The sequence below is a fragment of the Hemicordylus capensis genome, chromosome 2 (assembly GCF_027244095.1).
Source record: "Hemicordylus capensis ecotype Gifberg chromosome 2, rHemCap1.1.pri, whole genome shotgun sequence".
Classification (NCBI taxonomy): domain Eukaryota; kingdom Metazoa; phylum Chordata; class Lepidosauria; order Squamata; family Cordylidae; genus Hemicordylus; species Hemicordylus capensis.
In genome coordinates this window covers 55,942,786-55,959,572 of record NC_069658.1, presented here as the reverse complement: position 1 = coordinate 55,959,572, position 16,787 = coordinate 55,942,786, and the positions used below count along the sequence as shown (strand labels likewise).

At 44.5% G+C, this 16,787-nt stretch overlaps 1 long non-coding RNA gene across 1 annotated transcript; it reads left to right on the top strand.

Annotated features, from left to right (window-relative positions):
• The first annotated feature begins 3,145 nt into the window (after window positions 1–3,145).
• On the top strand, window positions 3,146–13,277 carry LOC128343182 (uncharacterized). Its single transcript, XR_008315369.1, has 3 exons — window positions 3,146–3,217; window positions 4,453–4,487; window positions 13,088–13,277. It is a non-coding gene; the product is annotated as an uncharacterized LOC128343182 (long non-coding RNA).
• The last annotated feature ends 3,510 nt before the right edge of the window (window positions 13,278–16,787 follow it).

Below are 16,787 nucleotides of genomic sequence, written 5' to 3'. Positions count from 1 at the left end.
CGGTTGGGTCTACTTGCGAGTAGCCACACCACGGAGCCACACCACGGCTACTCATAAGCAGATAGCCTGAGTTTGTGGAGCACTCGCTCCACCAACCCGGGCTAAGGAGCAGGCTACAGGAGCGGGTTAGCCGCTCCAGAACCACCGGGCTCAGCTGCGAGCCTGGTGGTTCTTGCGATTGAAGAAAATCAGGCTAGCAGAGCATAGCCTGATTTTCTTCAGTCATGTGAATAGCCCCTTTGTCTTTCAGAAGGAGTGTGACCCCATCCAATCCAGAACAGCCTCCAAACCCAAGTTCAGAGCAACCACTGCCTCTCTGGTGTCGTCCGAGGTAGATAGAGCTGGGTGTCATCATATCATCATATTGATGGCATCAGAGCCCACACCCACATATGACCTCTCATGGATGTCTCTCTAAGTCATCTTATTTATATTTTATATTTATTTATATTTATTTAATAAGCCATCTTATTTATTTATTATTTTTCTGTGTAAACCACCCTGAGCTATATTTGGAAGGGTGGTATAGAAATAATAATAATAATAATAATAATAATAATAATAATAATAATAATAATAACAACAACAACAACAATAATACCTAATCGGCTGTTGTAAAAAGATCACACAGACTGACTACAAACAAAGGCATGATAAAGTAGCAGGGATGATACACTGGAACATCTGCAAAAAATACAAGCTACCTGTAGCCAAACATTGGTGGGACCATCAAATTGAAAAAGTTGAAGAAAATGAAGATGTAAAAATATTATGGGACTTCCGACTACAAACAGACAAACATCTGCCACACAATACACCAGATATAACTGTAGTCGAGAAGAAAGAAAAACAAGTCAAAATAATCAACATAGCAATACCAGGGGATAGCAGAATAGAAGAAAAAGAAATAGAAAAAACAACAACATACAAAGATCTACAAATTGAAATTGAAAGGCTGTGGTAGAAAAAGACCCAAATAATCCCAGTGGTCATTGGCGCCCTGGGTGCAGTTCCAAAAGACCTTGAAGAGCACCTCAACACCGTAGGGGCCACAGAAATCACCACCAGCCAATTACAAAAAGCAGCTTTACTGGGAACAGCCTATATTCTGCGACGATATCTGTAACAGCAACAACATTGACAATAAAATTCAGCTATCCTAGGTCCTTGGGAAGGACTCGATGTCTGGATAAAACAAACCAGTCAATAACACCTGTGTGTCTGACTGTGTAAATAAATAAATAAGTAAATAAATAATAAGAAGTCATTCAGGGCTTATAATGATGGGCTGCTGTTTTTTTCATCTTCACTGTTAACTGTACAGGCACTGCACTACTGTACCTGTATGATTAGTGATGTAGCCAAAGTAAATAACCCCTTGCTTCAAAATACAGAATTCAATGACTGAACAACGCTCACTATAAATATGAGGTGAGCATTGTGACCCAGCTCTGATTTTAAGTCCTTTCAGCTTCCTTGGGGAAATTACATGTCCTGGGGCTGTTGGCATGCGGTTTGCTGCTGTAGCAACAATAACAGAACATGATGGAATCAATCTGTTTATTCCTAACTATAGCAATATTACATTTTGTTATTTGTATTTTTCTTTTTCTTTTCCCCCCTGCAACTATGATAGCATTATTCTTTTAAAATCTGAATTAGCACATTTATCTCCAACTGCAATCTTCCCCCTGCTAACTGGGCAAAGAGGCACCTCTTACCATGGTCATTCTCTTTATTTAGAAGAGGGAGAGTAACTGGCCCTATCGACCCCCAGCACAGTACCTCCAGTGACTGTTGTTGGTGTCTATCTTATGTTTCTTTTAGATTGTGAGCCCTTTGGGGACAGGGATCCATCTTATTTATTTATTATTTCTCTATGTAAACCACCCTGAGCCATTTTTGGAAGGGTGGTATAGAAATCGAATTATTATTATTTCTTGTTTACACAGTCAGACAGGTGTTATTGACTGGTTTGTTTTATCCAGACATCGAGTCCTTCCCAAGGACCTGGGATGCCAGAATTTTATTGTCAATGGTTATAGATATTGTTGCAGAATATAGGCTGTTCCCAGTAAAGCTGCTTTTTGTAATTGGCTGATGGTGATTTCTGTGGCCCCTATGGTGTTGAGGTGCTCTTCAAGGTCTTTTGGAACTGCACCCAGGGTGCCAATTACCACTGGGATTATTTGGGTCTTTTTCTGCCACAGCCTTTCAATTTCAATATTATTATTATTATTATTATTATTATTATTATTATTATTATTATTACCTAGAATTCAGGTTCAGCAGATATACTAATCACAGGGCAACCTGGGCTTAGAAGTCTTCCTTTTATAGAAATTGGAAGTTTGTACATTAGGCTTCTGATGTGAACCCAGATCATGAGAATTCCACATGTGACAGAACATCTGAATTTCTATATACTACTTCATAACAGGAAAAAATAGCCATGAATTCCCCTTCAGTAAATAAATAGCGTCTTCAGAAACAAGCAACAAACTTGGTTAAAACCTCACCCTTGGAAGCCTCCTTTTATTATACAGTATCCATCTCCTGCAACAGATCAATTCTATTGAGCAATAAAACTGGTCTAAACATGTTCCACTGTAAAAGTTAATAAAGAGAAGTCATGTGTCACTACCCCAGGTGATTCCTAAGAGATCTTGGACTGAAAAGTAGTAACTTTCTCCAAAATTTATTCTTTATAAGCAACAAAAGCAAGCCAACCCTGTGTGGTTTGTTTGATGTTTAATTAAACTCTCAGTGGGCTGAGTGTTCAGTAGGGATGTGTAAACTGGTTTGAACTTGAACTGGTTTGGTTTAAAGGTTCAAACTTGGGCCAAACAAGGCATTGCATTGGCAATGGCAGTCCGAGTTCGAACCGATTGAGTCAGGTTCGGTTTGAACCTGTTTGAACTGGTTCAAAGGTTCTAGAGGCCATTTTAGCTGTTGTCCTCCAATTTGTGTGATTTGTGTTGCTTGATTTCATTGGCTGAGCTCTTGCTTCCCTGATTGGCCAGATGAGTCTGGCTCTCTGGTAGGCTCTGCACTGTGCCAGTCCTTGAGAATTGGCACTCTATTGGCCAGGGGGGAGGCCAAAGGTGGGGGGTCCCAAAGGAGGGAGTTTCAAATCCTATTTAAAGCCAAGCATCTGGCTTAGCAAAATCACTCTGGCTGTAGTCTTGCTTGGCTTCCTTCTGGCCTGCTGCTGCTGGTGGGTGAGAGTCTGCCTGGCAGACACTGCTGTGTGTTTTTGTTCTCAATCCCTTCTGCCTGCTTTTTTGCTCCCCACCCCGCCATTCCCTCCTACTTTAAACCCTTTCCCCTCTGATGTGACTAACTCTGTGAGGCTATTCTCAGAGTCATGCAAAATTGGGCTAAGGGAGCCTAGCCTGATTTTGCAGGACCTTGCGAACCACTGGGCTCGCAGCCAAGCCTGGTCTCACGAAAGCGGGTCACCCACTTAAGCAACCCTCCCCTAAGCCCAGGTTAGCAGAGCGAGCACTCTGCTAACCTGGGCTTTCTGATCGTGAGTTGCCGTGGCACAGTTCTCCACTATGGCAATTGACAAGGAGACCCCCAACAGGGAGGCTTAAAAGCAGCCTTGGCTCGGGGGTCTCTCCAGCACACCCTGTGCACTCGCACAGGGCATGCTGGAGCTTCTGGGGGTGTGCCACCCCCAATCCCCCCAGCCCCCACTGGATCCGTGACGGAGCTGGCAGTCATGTGGGCGGCCAGTTTGGCCGCCCGGAGCAGACTGACTGCTCTTCTGTGGGGAGAGCAGGCTTAGCCCGCTCTTCCCACAAACCCCATCCAGGGTCTTCTCACTGATTGTGAGAAGAGCCTCTGAGTGTGCATTTATTCTCTACTGCTGTTTTAATGTCCCCTGAGTGAGTGAGTGTCTGTCTCTCTCTCCCCTCTCTCCTCCTGGCCAAGGGGCCCAGGCCCATTGGCCTGAGGCTTCTCTCTGGCCCATTCCCCTAATCCCCAGTCCCCACTTTCCCTCCTCCTCCTTTGCTTCTGTGGTGGCTGCTGCTTTTAAATCTATTGGCTGGGTTGAACAGAGAGTCCTCAGCTCAGCAGCCACTTCTAGCTGTTTTTATTTTATTCTGGGTTTTTTTTGGGGGGGGGTCCTTGTTTTCTCTGGAGCAGGTCATTTTCTTCGTTAATCCTTTTATTGTTGTGCTTAGCACACCTCCTGCTCCAGAGTCCAGCAGCACCTCTTCCCACTGTCTTTGCCTTTCCTTCTCTTTCTTCCCCCCTTCCACATCCCCACCAGCCTTTTTATCTATTTAATCAGTGATTTTTCTTTAGTTTGTTTGGGTGGGTGGGTGAAATAGCTGGAAAGTTGTTCATTGTGCTCTACCCGTCCGCTCCATCTGTGCCTGCTTGCTTGCACTGTGCTAGCTTTTCACTGGTCTGGAATTCCTTCTTTTTTCTCCTGACCAGTATGTGGGGCAGAAGATCTCCAGGACAACAAGGGGGTAAGTGCTTACTTTTTGTTGCCCCCTTTGTCCCCTTCAGATTTCCTTAAATAGGGCATCCTTTCATGTTTGGGTATTGGGTGGTATATTTTCTGTGTTTTTCCTTTACAGGTTGTTTCTTGTTTTCACAAGTTCCCCCTTAGTTGCCCTCCATTCTGTATTTTATAGGATTGGTTTTTTATTGTATTGTATTGTATTGTTGTGCGTGGAGTTGGTGTGTAGGCTTGTTTTAGATAGAATTTGTTTTTAAAAAGGGTTTTCTTTAAATGCGACTTTAAAAAAAATGCCCTCCAATAGGTGTTGTGTTTTTTTTAAAAACCCACTTTTTTATGTATGTATGTATTTGATTTCTTCACCACCCTCCCAAAAATGGCTCAGGGCAGTTTACACAGAGAAATAATAAATAAATAAGATGGATCCCTGTCCCCAAAGGCCTCACAATCTAAAAAGAAACATAAGATAGACACCAGCAAGGGAGGTACTGTGCTGGGAATGGATAGGGCCAGTTACTCTCCCCTTGCCATAGGCGTAACTATAGGGGGGCAGGGGGGCACATGCCCCGGGCGCCACTTGGCAGGTCGCGCCAAAAAGTGCCCCCGCCGATTTGCCGAAAAAAAAATATTTTTTTTGCAGAGCAGTCCCCCTCCCCTGGTACTGGCGCCCCCCCCCCCATTGGCATTGCTCATCCAGCACTGGGCGCTGCAGCATCTTCGTAGTCCAAGTCTCTGACTCTCACTCCCCAGCGCGCCCCGCCGCCCCGCCACCAGTCGCGCATGCGTCGAGAGGAGGACACGCACCAGAGCAAACTTCCTGAACAACTCCCTCTTCTGAACAACTTCCTGAACGCCCGAACCAGTTCCCCTTTTTGCTCATTCAAGTCCTTCCTCCCCTATAATCTAACCACGTTTTAACTGAAAAGGTTCAGGGAGGGGGAGATGGGGGGATGTGGAACCTTGGGTTCCACATCCCCCCATCTCTCCCTTCCTGGACTTTTTCACTATGTAATGCAAGCTAATTTAATTACATGTCATCATCAAAATGGATTAGCTGTTTCAGCCCATCAGGAACGTCTAAACCTCCACCGATTTAATTAACCAGACTGAAAATCAGATGAACAGAGAATGTTTTAATGAAAGGTGGTATATAAATTTAACAATAAGTAAAACTATCATTAGGAGCAATTAGCGATTACTTAAACATTGGTGCTGCCAAGCAATTTGTAACTAAAACTAGAAGCCCTTTGAAAATAAGCTGGAATTAATTGTAGGTTGGGCAGGGGGTGAAAGTATATACTTCTAAACATTTATTGTTACATTTATATACCACCTTTCATTAAAAACAACCCCAAAGTGGTTTGGTTTTAGTCATGGATTTTAATTTTAATTGCTCTTTTTGTCAATGTGATGAAGATTAGTTAAATCTGAGTGGTTTTAGGCAACCAATGTTGCATCTGAAATGCCATTTCATTTTTTATTGTCATAAATACTCTCCAACCAATTTAAACAGCAAAGGTGTATTTTATCGCTTTATTCAATTGCAGGGAATCTCAAAAAAGCAGGATTTGCAACTAAGGCAGTGCATATCTTCTCTAAAATGGCCCTTTTATCGTTTTTCTAACTTTGAAATCGTAACATAAAACAAAGCATAAATGCATAAATGCTTCCCCCTCCATTTGAAACCTTTTCTGGTGTAAATAGCACACGGTTTTGGAAAAGGGGAGTCTTTCTTTAACAGCGGGAGAATAAGGAGTCTTTAGCACTATCACCCTAGTCCCTCGAATTACTTTGGAGTCCTTGGTTTTCGTTTTGTTAAAATACAGTCACTCACAAGGGAAAGTCAGGAACAGAACCAGGGCGTGAGGGAGGGGGCATCATAATCATAATAATCATCATTGCATCATAATTCTGATGTTTGAGATACAAGCCAACTTCACAGGGTTGTTGTGAGGAAAAACCTAAGTATGTAGTGCATTTTGAAATTTTTGGTAATTTTTGTAATTTTTTAATTTTTTAAAATAAAAGTTTTCTGAAACATGTGTGTCAGTCAGATGTATGTTGGGGGGGTGGCGGGGGGGATGCAGCGGGGGGGGGTGCAATTTCAGTGCTTGCCCTGGGCGCCGTTTTCCCTAGTTACGCCTTTGCCCCCTGCTAAATAAAGAGAATCACCACATGATGCCTCTATGCTAAGTTATCAGGGGTCATGTTTTTATATGTTCTTACATGTTTTCAGTTTTAACCCCCCCCCCCAAAAAAAAAACCCCAAAACCAGGGGTCTTTGGGAATGTCTGAGCGCTGTGTGCTGAGCAAAGCTTGCAGCAGGGTGGCAGGCAGAAGTGGGAGGGGTCCCCAAGCTGGTGTGAGAAGAAGTCACTGGCATGGGGTCCCACAGTTCCCCATCAACGATTATTTGGCCCAGGTGAGAAGGTGGCATGAGGGCTCTCCTATCCAGAAGAGCCTGCTGCCATCAAGCCAGGTGCTAGACCACTGATGGGTCCATCAGGTGGTGTGCCACCGGTGTTGCCGCCCTATGCATAGCCTGGTAGTGCAGGGGGCTCTCCTGCTAGGTAGGCTGTTTCCATGGTGGGGGTGGAAGGCAGGGGCTTGACAGCTGGCAGAGCAGCCAGATTTTTGTGGCAGAATCCAGTACTGGGTCCTCCCACTCTGGCTCCAAGGGGGAAGTGTCTGCTGCTGAGGTGGAGGGGACAGCCACTCCTCCAGTAAAGCTGGGCCCTTCTTCTGCTCAGGGTGTAAGAAGGGTGGGTGGTGGTGGTGGGTGAGCACCAGCAGTTCCCCTAGGTCCACTCTCACCCAAAGGCCCAAGATGGCGTCCAGGACCTCAGAGGCCACCCAGAACAATGATGTTTGGTGGCATTTTGAGGTCCCTCAATATGCTCCAATCGCAGCTTGCTGTGTCCACTGCAGGGCACAGGTCAGTCAGGGAAAGCCTGCTAAGCATCTGAGGATGACCTTCATGTGGTGACACATGCAATGGTGTCTCCCAGATCTCCTTTACTCCACTGGCAGTGCTAGTGCACTTTGTGTGCCTTCAACTAGTGCTGACAAGGGCAGTGTGCCAATTTCCATGAAGCAGGGCACGCTTCCAATCAAGTGGTGGATGCAGTTGACGGGCAAGAAGTGCTCCAGTCACGTGGACCCATGTTTCCTCACCCGCCTCATAGGGGAGATGATGGCCAGTGACGACCAGCCTTTTCAGGTGGTTGAGAACTCTGGTTTCTGCCAGATACTCCAAGTGCTAGCACCCAACTACATCATCCCCTCAAGGACCATGTTCAGCTGCAACATGATCCCCTCCCTGTACAGGCGATGCAAGGAGCTCATGTCAGCCATGCTGTACACAGCACAAGCTGGCACCAGCATGCGTTTCACCACTGATATGTGGAACAGTGTGAGTGGGATGCATGCTGATTTCCTGGTTCTGACTGCCCACTGGTGGTGTTCGGAGAGTGGGGGGGGGGGGGGCTCCAGTGCTGGCTCCAGCACGTCCCACACCACATTTTGGCACAGGTCATGCACATCTTGCATGTGGAGACCTTGGATGTCAAGCACACCAAGGAGGAGGTGGCAGCCGCACTTGGCCGTCAAACTGAGGAGTGGATAGGCAGGTTGCCACACCTCTCCCAGGGCTTAATTGTGACAGGCAATGGCTCCAATGTTACAGCAGCTATAGAGTCAGTGTTGGCGTGTGTGAACATCCACTGCATGGGACTGTCATATGCTGTATGGGACTGTCAGGGGTGCCCTTGGCCTCAAGGAGGCAAAAGCATCTAGGGAACAGGGCCGCCCTAAGGTAGATGCTGTTGCTGCCACGGCTGTGCTTGTGGAGAAGTCCTGCAAGATTGCAGCCCACTTCCACTGGAGTGAGAAGTTCAGGTGCCTGCTTTGTGAGCAACAGCGTGTCCATGGGCTTGCACAACATCTCATCCCCATGGATGTAGATACCCAGTGGAATTCCACCTTCCAGTGCCTGCTGGTGACCCACGACAAACTGGTGAGGAACAAGTCCTTGGGCATGTGTGATCTATCCAATGCAGAGTGGAAGCTCATATCCGAGATGGTGTTGGCACTCGAGCCCTTCCTGTTTTCCATTAAAAGCTTGTGTGGCAACACCACTCCTCTGAGCCAGGCCCTGCCCATGGCTCTCCTCCTGGAGAAGCTGATGGGTGAACTCCAGACTTTGCTGACCACACCAGAGAGGCGTGCTCTGACTGGAAGGATGAGGACCAAGGTTGTCGAGAGACAGGTTGATGAGTTGGGTGACAGGGAGGAGTACATCCTGGCTTGTCTCTGTGACCTGATCATCAAGAGCAATGTCTTTTGTACGGATGACTTGCCCAGGTGGAGGGACCTCCTGGTTGATAAAGTTAGGGATGAAGAGGTCATTAGGACAGGCAGAGACCAGAAGGGTTGTGATGATGCATCCTCCGAGCGTTCACGACCCACACCCAGCAGCAGTGTGGGTGACTCTTCAGCTTCCACCCCTTCTTTCCAGTCTGGCAGCATGGCATCCCAGACAGTGGCACCAACGCAACAGGGAGTTCCTCCCACTAAATCAGCCCAGTGGTTTAAGAGGGTGTCCCTTGGTGACTTGCCCAGTTTGCCGGGGACTCGGCCTACCAGGCCCACCAGTGCTGCACAATGTGTAGTGCAGTACCTGGAGGAGCCTGTGGAGGAAAGACCATGAGATGGACCATGTACAGTTCTGGGCAACCCAACGCCAAGTCTGGCCAGACCTGGCAATGGTTGCTGCATGCTTCATCTCCTACCTGCCAACCAGCATTGAGAGTGAGCGGGTGTTTTCACGTGCTGGTGACGTAGTAACACCTGCTCGGTCCCGGTTGGATCCTGACTTGGTCTAGCAGCTGGTTTTCCTCAAAGTTAACCTCCCCCTGCTGGGCTACCCTGAGCTGGACGTTAAGCTTGGTCAGTGATTGGGTCACATGCCCAGCAGCAGCTTCAGCTCATCCTTCCCCTCTTCCCTTCCTCCTTCAGCCATGACACATCGCAGCATGCTCACTAGTGCTGTAATATGCTGTAATATGTAAGCTGGATACAAACCCCACTGGTGTAACTCGATGCTGAACTAGCCCCTGGTTCCATCTGACCACAGCACTCAGGGGGCCGTGGGCACACACAGAGACACTAGGCAGTTTGTGCTAGTGTGCACAGTGTAGATTTGAAAATATGTTGATGTGTAAATATGTAGATTTATAAGTATGTAAATTTTTGAAAGTGTGTTGTACATAGTTGACTTGTGGGGGGAAGGCAGCGGGACTGCCAAAATGTATATTTGTAAATATTTCAGAATGCGTAAATATGTGCTTGTGTAGATAGAAGTGTTGTGTGCATGTGTGTGTGAGAGTTTGTGAATGCGTGGAGGTTTCTGTTGTGTGTGAGTGGATGTGTCAGTAGTAATAGTAGAGGTTTTTTCTTTCCTTTGTGTAGAGTGTTTTTGGTTTTGTTTGTGTAGATAGTTGGTGGTGTGTAAATATTACTGTATAGCTGCTGTAAAATGGATTTTGTATATATATACTTGTGTATATATGTATATAAGTGTTTTTATTAAGTGTGACCCCCCTCTTTCCTCTCTCTAGTTTGGTTCTGCTGACACACACGCACAAACACCAGACATGCATGGACCAGCCATGATGAGTAAGAGGCCTCCCACCACACCACGCTGTGTATGGCCTCCACTGATCCGCCTCTGAGCCGGACTTTTCTATCCCTTTTATTTTTTTTTTCAGAGCCCCCCTCTCCTTCCCCTCTTCAGTCTAGCAGCACACACACATACACACCAAGTGCAAACATGCATGCACACTGATGATGACTATGTGGCCTGTGCCACCATGTGCCTGGGGCCCTGTACGACTTCCAGCAAAGATGTGGTAGACCAGTCACTCTGAGGTGTTTTTCCCCCACTGGGAAAATGCATGGATTTCACACAATGAGAAAAGCAGAATAACCAGGTCTCTGTGTTACTTTTGTTCTCCTTCAGTGTGTTTTTTGGCTTGCCCCTCTTTCTTTGCAGTTTGCATGCTGGGTTGGTTTTACTGCAGTGCACCGTCTTGTTGCTGGGTCTAGTTTGTTTGTGGCTGTTGTAGTAAACTGTGGTGTTTGGTTTGGTGGTTCCCTTGGTTTTGCAGTTGTGTGGGCATAGTAGCAGCAGCAGGTCTGTCTTTGTGGTGGTCTTTTGACTTTCAGCTTGGTGTCTTTTGAGTTGTGTCATAGCCTGTTGGGGGCACAAAACTGGGGTGAGTGGTAGGCACCCATGGGTGCCAACTGTCACTCGAACTCCAAAGCAATTGGGCACTCCTGTGATTTTAGGTGATTTTTTTTAAAAAAAGATTTTTTCCAATTTTTGCATTTCTCCCATAGGGGACAATGGGGATTTAAGGTGGCCCAGACAGCCCATTCTCCCCTTTTTGTGGCGCCTAGGCACCACAAAGTGGGTCTGGGTGCACGGCAGCTTGTGCTACAACTCCCCCCAGGCAGCCTCAAGCTAGTGGGGTTTATTGTCCCCCCCCCCAGGATTTTTTTTTTTTTTTTTTTAGTTTCTGCCCTTTAACAGTCTATGAGGTCATTCACACAATTGAAAACTGTGTTCTACCTGGGTTTGGGAACGGTGTGTACTCCCAGTTTTTAATTGTGTGGAAGCAAGGCTAGAGGAAAACCTGGGTAGAAGTGGTTGTGTGGAAGCAAGGTTAGAGGAAAACCTGGGTAGCTTTTTCTCCTACCTTGCTTCCACACAATCACTGCTACCCAGGTTTTCCTCTAACCTTGCTTCCACACAATCAAAAATTGGGAGTACACACAGTTCCCAAACCCAGGTAGAACACAGTTTTCAATTGTGTGAATGACCTCAATGGGGCTATTCTGACGATCACAAAAATCGGCCTAGGAAAGCCTAGCCCGATTTTTGTGGGTCGTCTGAACCATCGGGCTCGTAGCCGGGCCCGGTGGTTCTGGAGCGGCTAACCCGCTCCTGTAGCCCGCCCCTTAGCCCGGGTTTGCGGAGTGAGCACTCTGCAAACCTGGGCTATCTGCATGTGAGTAGCCATGGTGCGGCTCCGCGCCGTGGCTACTCGTGAGTAGACCCCTGGCTGGGAAGCTTAAAAGCAGCCTCCCAGCTTGGGGGGTCTCCCCAGTTTGCCCTGCAAACTTGCGCAGGGCATACTGGGGCTTCCGTGGGCCGCGCAGCCCCCGAGCTCCCCAGCCCCCACCGGCTCCATCTTGGAGCTGGCAACCATGTGGGCGGCCGATTCGGCCTCCCAGGGCTCCCTGCCCGCTCATCTGTGGGGAGAGCGGGCTTAGCCTGCTCTCCCCGCAGTTTCTTAAAAAGTGGGTCTCACGGATCGTGAGACCCACCTCAATGTCTATCAGAGTAGCTTTGATTAATAAACTGTTGGGCCCTGAAACACTTGAGATCTTGGGAGCCAAATATATAATAAACTGCCCTTGGAGAGCAAAGGAAGGAATTGTTTTCAGAAATATTCCTTATCCTTTATCTCCTTGCATAATACTCAGTAGCAAAAGGTAAGACTGGGAAAATCAGTTCCTCACATTAAATGTCGTTCACTACACTTCACATAAAATGTTCTTTTTTTTATTGTTGTGGTATCTGTTTTTACTGCCTTAGTTTTCTTTTTATCTAAGATACATGCCCCTTGCTATTGCTGGCTATACGTAGAGAGAAACTTTGCTTACTATATCAATACTTTGAAGCATTGTCTCAGGCTAACTATGGATGCACTGTTGTGGATGTGATGTGAGTGGTAAATGATAAAACACAGACATTAAAACTATATGATGGAAAGGGAGAGAAAAGGAGCTCTGGTTTGCACAGTCAGAGCTTGCTAACACAGCTGAATTTTAGTCTTTTGCACAAAGTAGTGCTAAAGTTATTAAGAACTTCTCCAGTTCTCTTTTATTCACCTTATTTGCACTATTTTCTCAGTAGGACTGTAGTTATTCTGCAAACATTTCTGTCTGCAACCTATGAGAACAACCCTAGCAGCATGCCGTAGGCCTAAATGGTTGCTTAATCTACCTGCCAATAACTCAACAGATTTGCAATTTTTGTCCAAATAATTTTTGTCTTTCTGGATAATATGTGGCATGCTTGCTTCTTTCGGACATATGAGTTTATTTACAAAATTTGGGGCTAATTCACATACAAACATGTACAGGATTCAATATCATGTGATCATCTATCACTTGCTCAGAGCTGAATGTTTGAACATAATATTTCTGGATTCAAAAACTAGTGTTTATGACTCTCAGTACTAGTTTCAGGGGAGCAACAGCTGTAGCGGGAATATGCTTATATCTCATGCTTGGGGGATTCCCTGAGGCATCTGATAAGTCAACTGTGGGAAGCAGGATTCTGGGCTAGACAGATAGGTCTCAGATTGAACCAGGAGGGCTCTTATGCACTTATAAAATGATTATAGTTTATCTGAAAACCCTGTTTGTGGCATTTAATCTCTGTTGTTTTATTCCCACATGCAGTTACTACACTTCAAGTTGTAGTCAGTGAGTACTGGACATGCATGTGTCAATTCATCTTGATTCCTTTCCTTGCAGGCACCTCTGCAGTGCACTTAGTTCTGCTTTCTACTTGTTTATAATCTGGACAACTGAGGTCATATCTCTGAGGGATGTCTGGGAGTAGAGATCCTGCTTCAGGGAAGAGCTTGATGGTATTACTCTGCAAGCAACTTTCATGTCAGTGTATGGTGGACAACGTAAATCCATATTTTAAAACAGAAATGCTTGGGGTAGCAGTTCTTATTGCAAAGCAAGCTTTCCTCATCCTATTGTGAAGTTATAACTGATAAAACAGTATGACCACAAAATTTGCAATGAGGTATGTCTACAGTTTTTCATTTACTTTAGTCAAAGATTGAATTTATATGCTTAATCAACATGGGTCTTAATTGCAAATAGAATTCCAAGAGCTGTGAAATGTTTTGCAACCTAAAGCAAACTTCATTTATAAGATAGACCCACTATATAGTAAATCTGTTAAACCGTGAGTGTAATGCAGCCCCAAATGACTCCTTATAGCATATTAACTCTTGAAAGAGAAAATGAGAACTATAACTCTTGTCTGTTGAAGCTTAACTATTTTTTAAAAAACAAATGCACACAATGAGGTGTGTTTTATTTCCCATGTTGTTCAGATATTTGAGACATATGAATAATAAAGGTTCTCAAGATAAATGTATATAACTGGCTATGTAGTAAGTGCATAAAATTTTAAGCTGCATTTTAAAATTTTAAAATTTTAATTTTTAGATTTTTTAAAAGAATAAATATAAATCCACATGAGTCCTTTCTAATAACTCTTGTTTCCCCCTTAATACATAAAGTGGTAAGTATATGATATGTCTCACCAACAACAATTCTCTCTTGTGTAGCCTTTGAATATAGTTCTTTTTAGAGCTGACTCTAAATCGATATCATTTGACAATGTTCATATTACAGGATGAAAAGATGTTAATTCTGACTTTGCTGGATTTTGTTCTTGTGGTTGCAAATGGGATATTGATTATTAATCATTGTTTATATAGCATTAAAGTATATAACAATTGTTCTTACTTCATTTAACACAAAATCCTATCCTAGGCTAAATGATTCATGAATAGGATAGGATTAGGGATTTCAGTGACATTCACTGTGCTTGGGTTCAGAAAAGAATTCTTAGAGCTCACGAAAGAATTCAAAAAAAGAATCATTAAAACTTCAAGGAGGAGTGAAATTTCTGAGTCACTGTGACTTTGGTCTGGCATGCTGCAAAGCAGCACATCAGAGTAAAAACTGAAGGGAGGGCTTCTGCTCGATCCCATGTAACAGGGAGGAGAGTCCTTCTTCCCCCATAATGCCCCTAATGATTATCCTGCTGCCGAGACTGGTAAAGAGAGGAGCAGATAATTTCTATGAGTTACCCAGATTGGCTTGGCTGTTGGTCCAAGTTCTTCCATATGTTTGATGAAGAATTCTGATTAGTTGTAGTCCAGTCCAAGGTGAGGTCTGAAGTGTCTGCCTCACTTACATTCATTTAATCAACAGGCAAGAGGGGTGCCTCCTTTCATTTTTGGTTAATGAGCCGTTTCCTCTTCTGTACAGGTCAGACCTTGCTGCAGTGGTCAATGGTTCTGTAACATCAAGGCTTAATTAACATAAGAAGCTTGGTGAGGTGCTTCACATGAGCAAAGTGAAGCGCCTCAAGGTGGTGGGTGGGGAGACCAAGCTTAGCTCACTCTCCCCACACATAAGCAGCGGGGATCAGGAGCCATTCGGCCCCTGGATGTCCCATGTGAGTGCGTGGGACATCCCGGGGAGACCCCCGAGGCCTGGAAGCTTGTTGTAGCCTCCCGCTTGGGGGTCTATTCATGTGTCGCCGCAGTGTGGAATTGTGCTGCAGCAGCACATGATCAACTAAGCAGGGTTAGCGAAGCATTCGCTCTCCTAACCTCGATTAAGGGGAGAAGTATTTTGTGAGGTTTGCTGCTGGGAGCCGCACAGCTCCCATGGCAGCACATGATCAGGAGGAATTGGGCTAGACTCTCTTAGCCCTGGTCCTCCTGGTTGTGAGAATAGCCTCTATGTATTTATCTATTTATTTAAAATATTTCTATACCATCCAAGACTTGCATCTCTGGGCGGTTTACAATTAAAATAAATGTAGGGCTGCCCTTGAAGACAATGTGGGAGGTTCCACCGATGCAGATGTGAGAGGTTACACCTCCTAATGGGTGTAAGGAGGCAGACACATTCACATTTTGTTGTGCCGGTTACATTGGTTGACCATTTGGTTCTAGAGCTGGTTTTAAGCTTTAAAGTCTTGCATGACCTAAGACCCTCATACTGTACAGATGCTTGCTCTCCACATAGCTGAGGTGTAAGTCAGAAGGCCTTATTGCCTGTTATATTTCTGCAACACAGTTTGGAAAACTTACTGTTATTGAATAAAAGCTACAAGATAAAAACTAGTTTGCATGTGAAATATAGCAGATAATATTGCTTTAAATGTTACTTTTTATAGGAGATTGACATTTAAATTATTTTAAAATGTTATTGTTTCCCGGCAGCATTTTTAGAGCAACCTCTTATATCTGTTTAATCAAAATTGCAAAGGTTACTATAATGCTTTTTGGGAGAATGCTTGAAATACGTTCCATTAACACAAGGCAGTATTAAATACCAGTAAATACATTTATAACCTCTGAGTGCTAAGCAAGTGACTTTTTATTTTATTCCTGTAAAAAGACTTTTCTTGCAGAGCTAAACTGATTAAAAGAAACCTGTGGGGATTAGATTGTGAAGAAGAAATCAAGAGTTTGAAAGAAGGCTTTAAAGAACTTAGCTGTGTTCTGTTTGGCTGGCTTGTTCAAGGGTCTTGGGACAATAATTTTAACAAACATGCTAAGCTCCATTAGAAAACAGAATTGCAGCAGCTTGTATAATCTGCTAAGACCACCACAGGGAAACTGTTGTGTTTTGGAATCCATCTTCCTTTAATATAGCTTAATCCTTGTTTTATGAAAAGGAAAAAAGAAAAGCAAAACCTGTTGTATCAAGATAGGGAGAAAAAGAAAACATATTTTGAAACCACATTTTGGTGGTGGATGCTATTTCTTAGTGTCATAAAGATGGGATTCTAGCTCAAAACCACCAGAAGAGTAGCAAATTGTTCTGTCCCAATATCCCCAAAGAGGGCTCTTGTCTTTCCTTCCATTTTTTTGATGAATAGTACAAATGAAATACAAGTGGGACAATATATGCAATATAACTGTTTAACATACCCACCAGAATGCCACTGTTGTCAAAAGGGCTGTTTTACCAGTTGCAACTGGTATTTAGTGTCATCTTGCCTCTGAGGCTGAAGGTGGCCTATAGATTAGCCACCAGACTAGTGGCCATTGATACACCTCTCCTCCATGAATTTGTTTAAGTTCCCTTTAAAGCCATCCAAGCTAGTGACTTTACTTTCAGTTGTATCCATTTTACCCAACTTTAAGTCATCTTCCCACCTCTCTGTCCTGTCTGTATTAGTTTTCATCATGGCCCTCAAAGGACTTGTGGTTATTTCACATATTAGGAAGCAATAAAGCCAGGTTTTCTACTGTGTGTGTATATTTCACAGAGTAGAAGAGCTCTGTGTTAAGTATTAGGGGTGTTAAATTCATTTTGAAATGAATAGAAAATGAATGAAATCAGGCCCATTTGGCTAGGTTTTCCTTGGTTAAGAAATTAATATGCTATTTTAAAGGAGCTATTA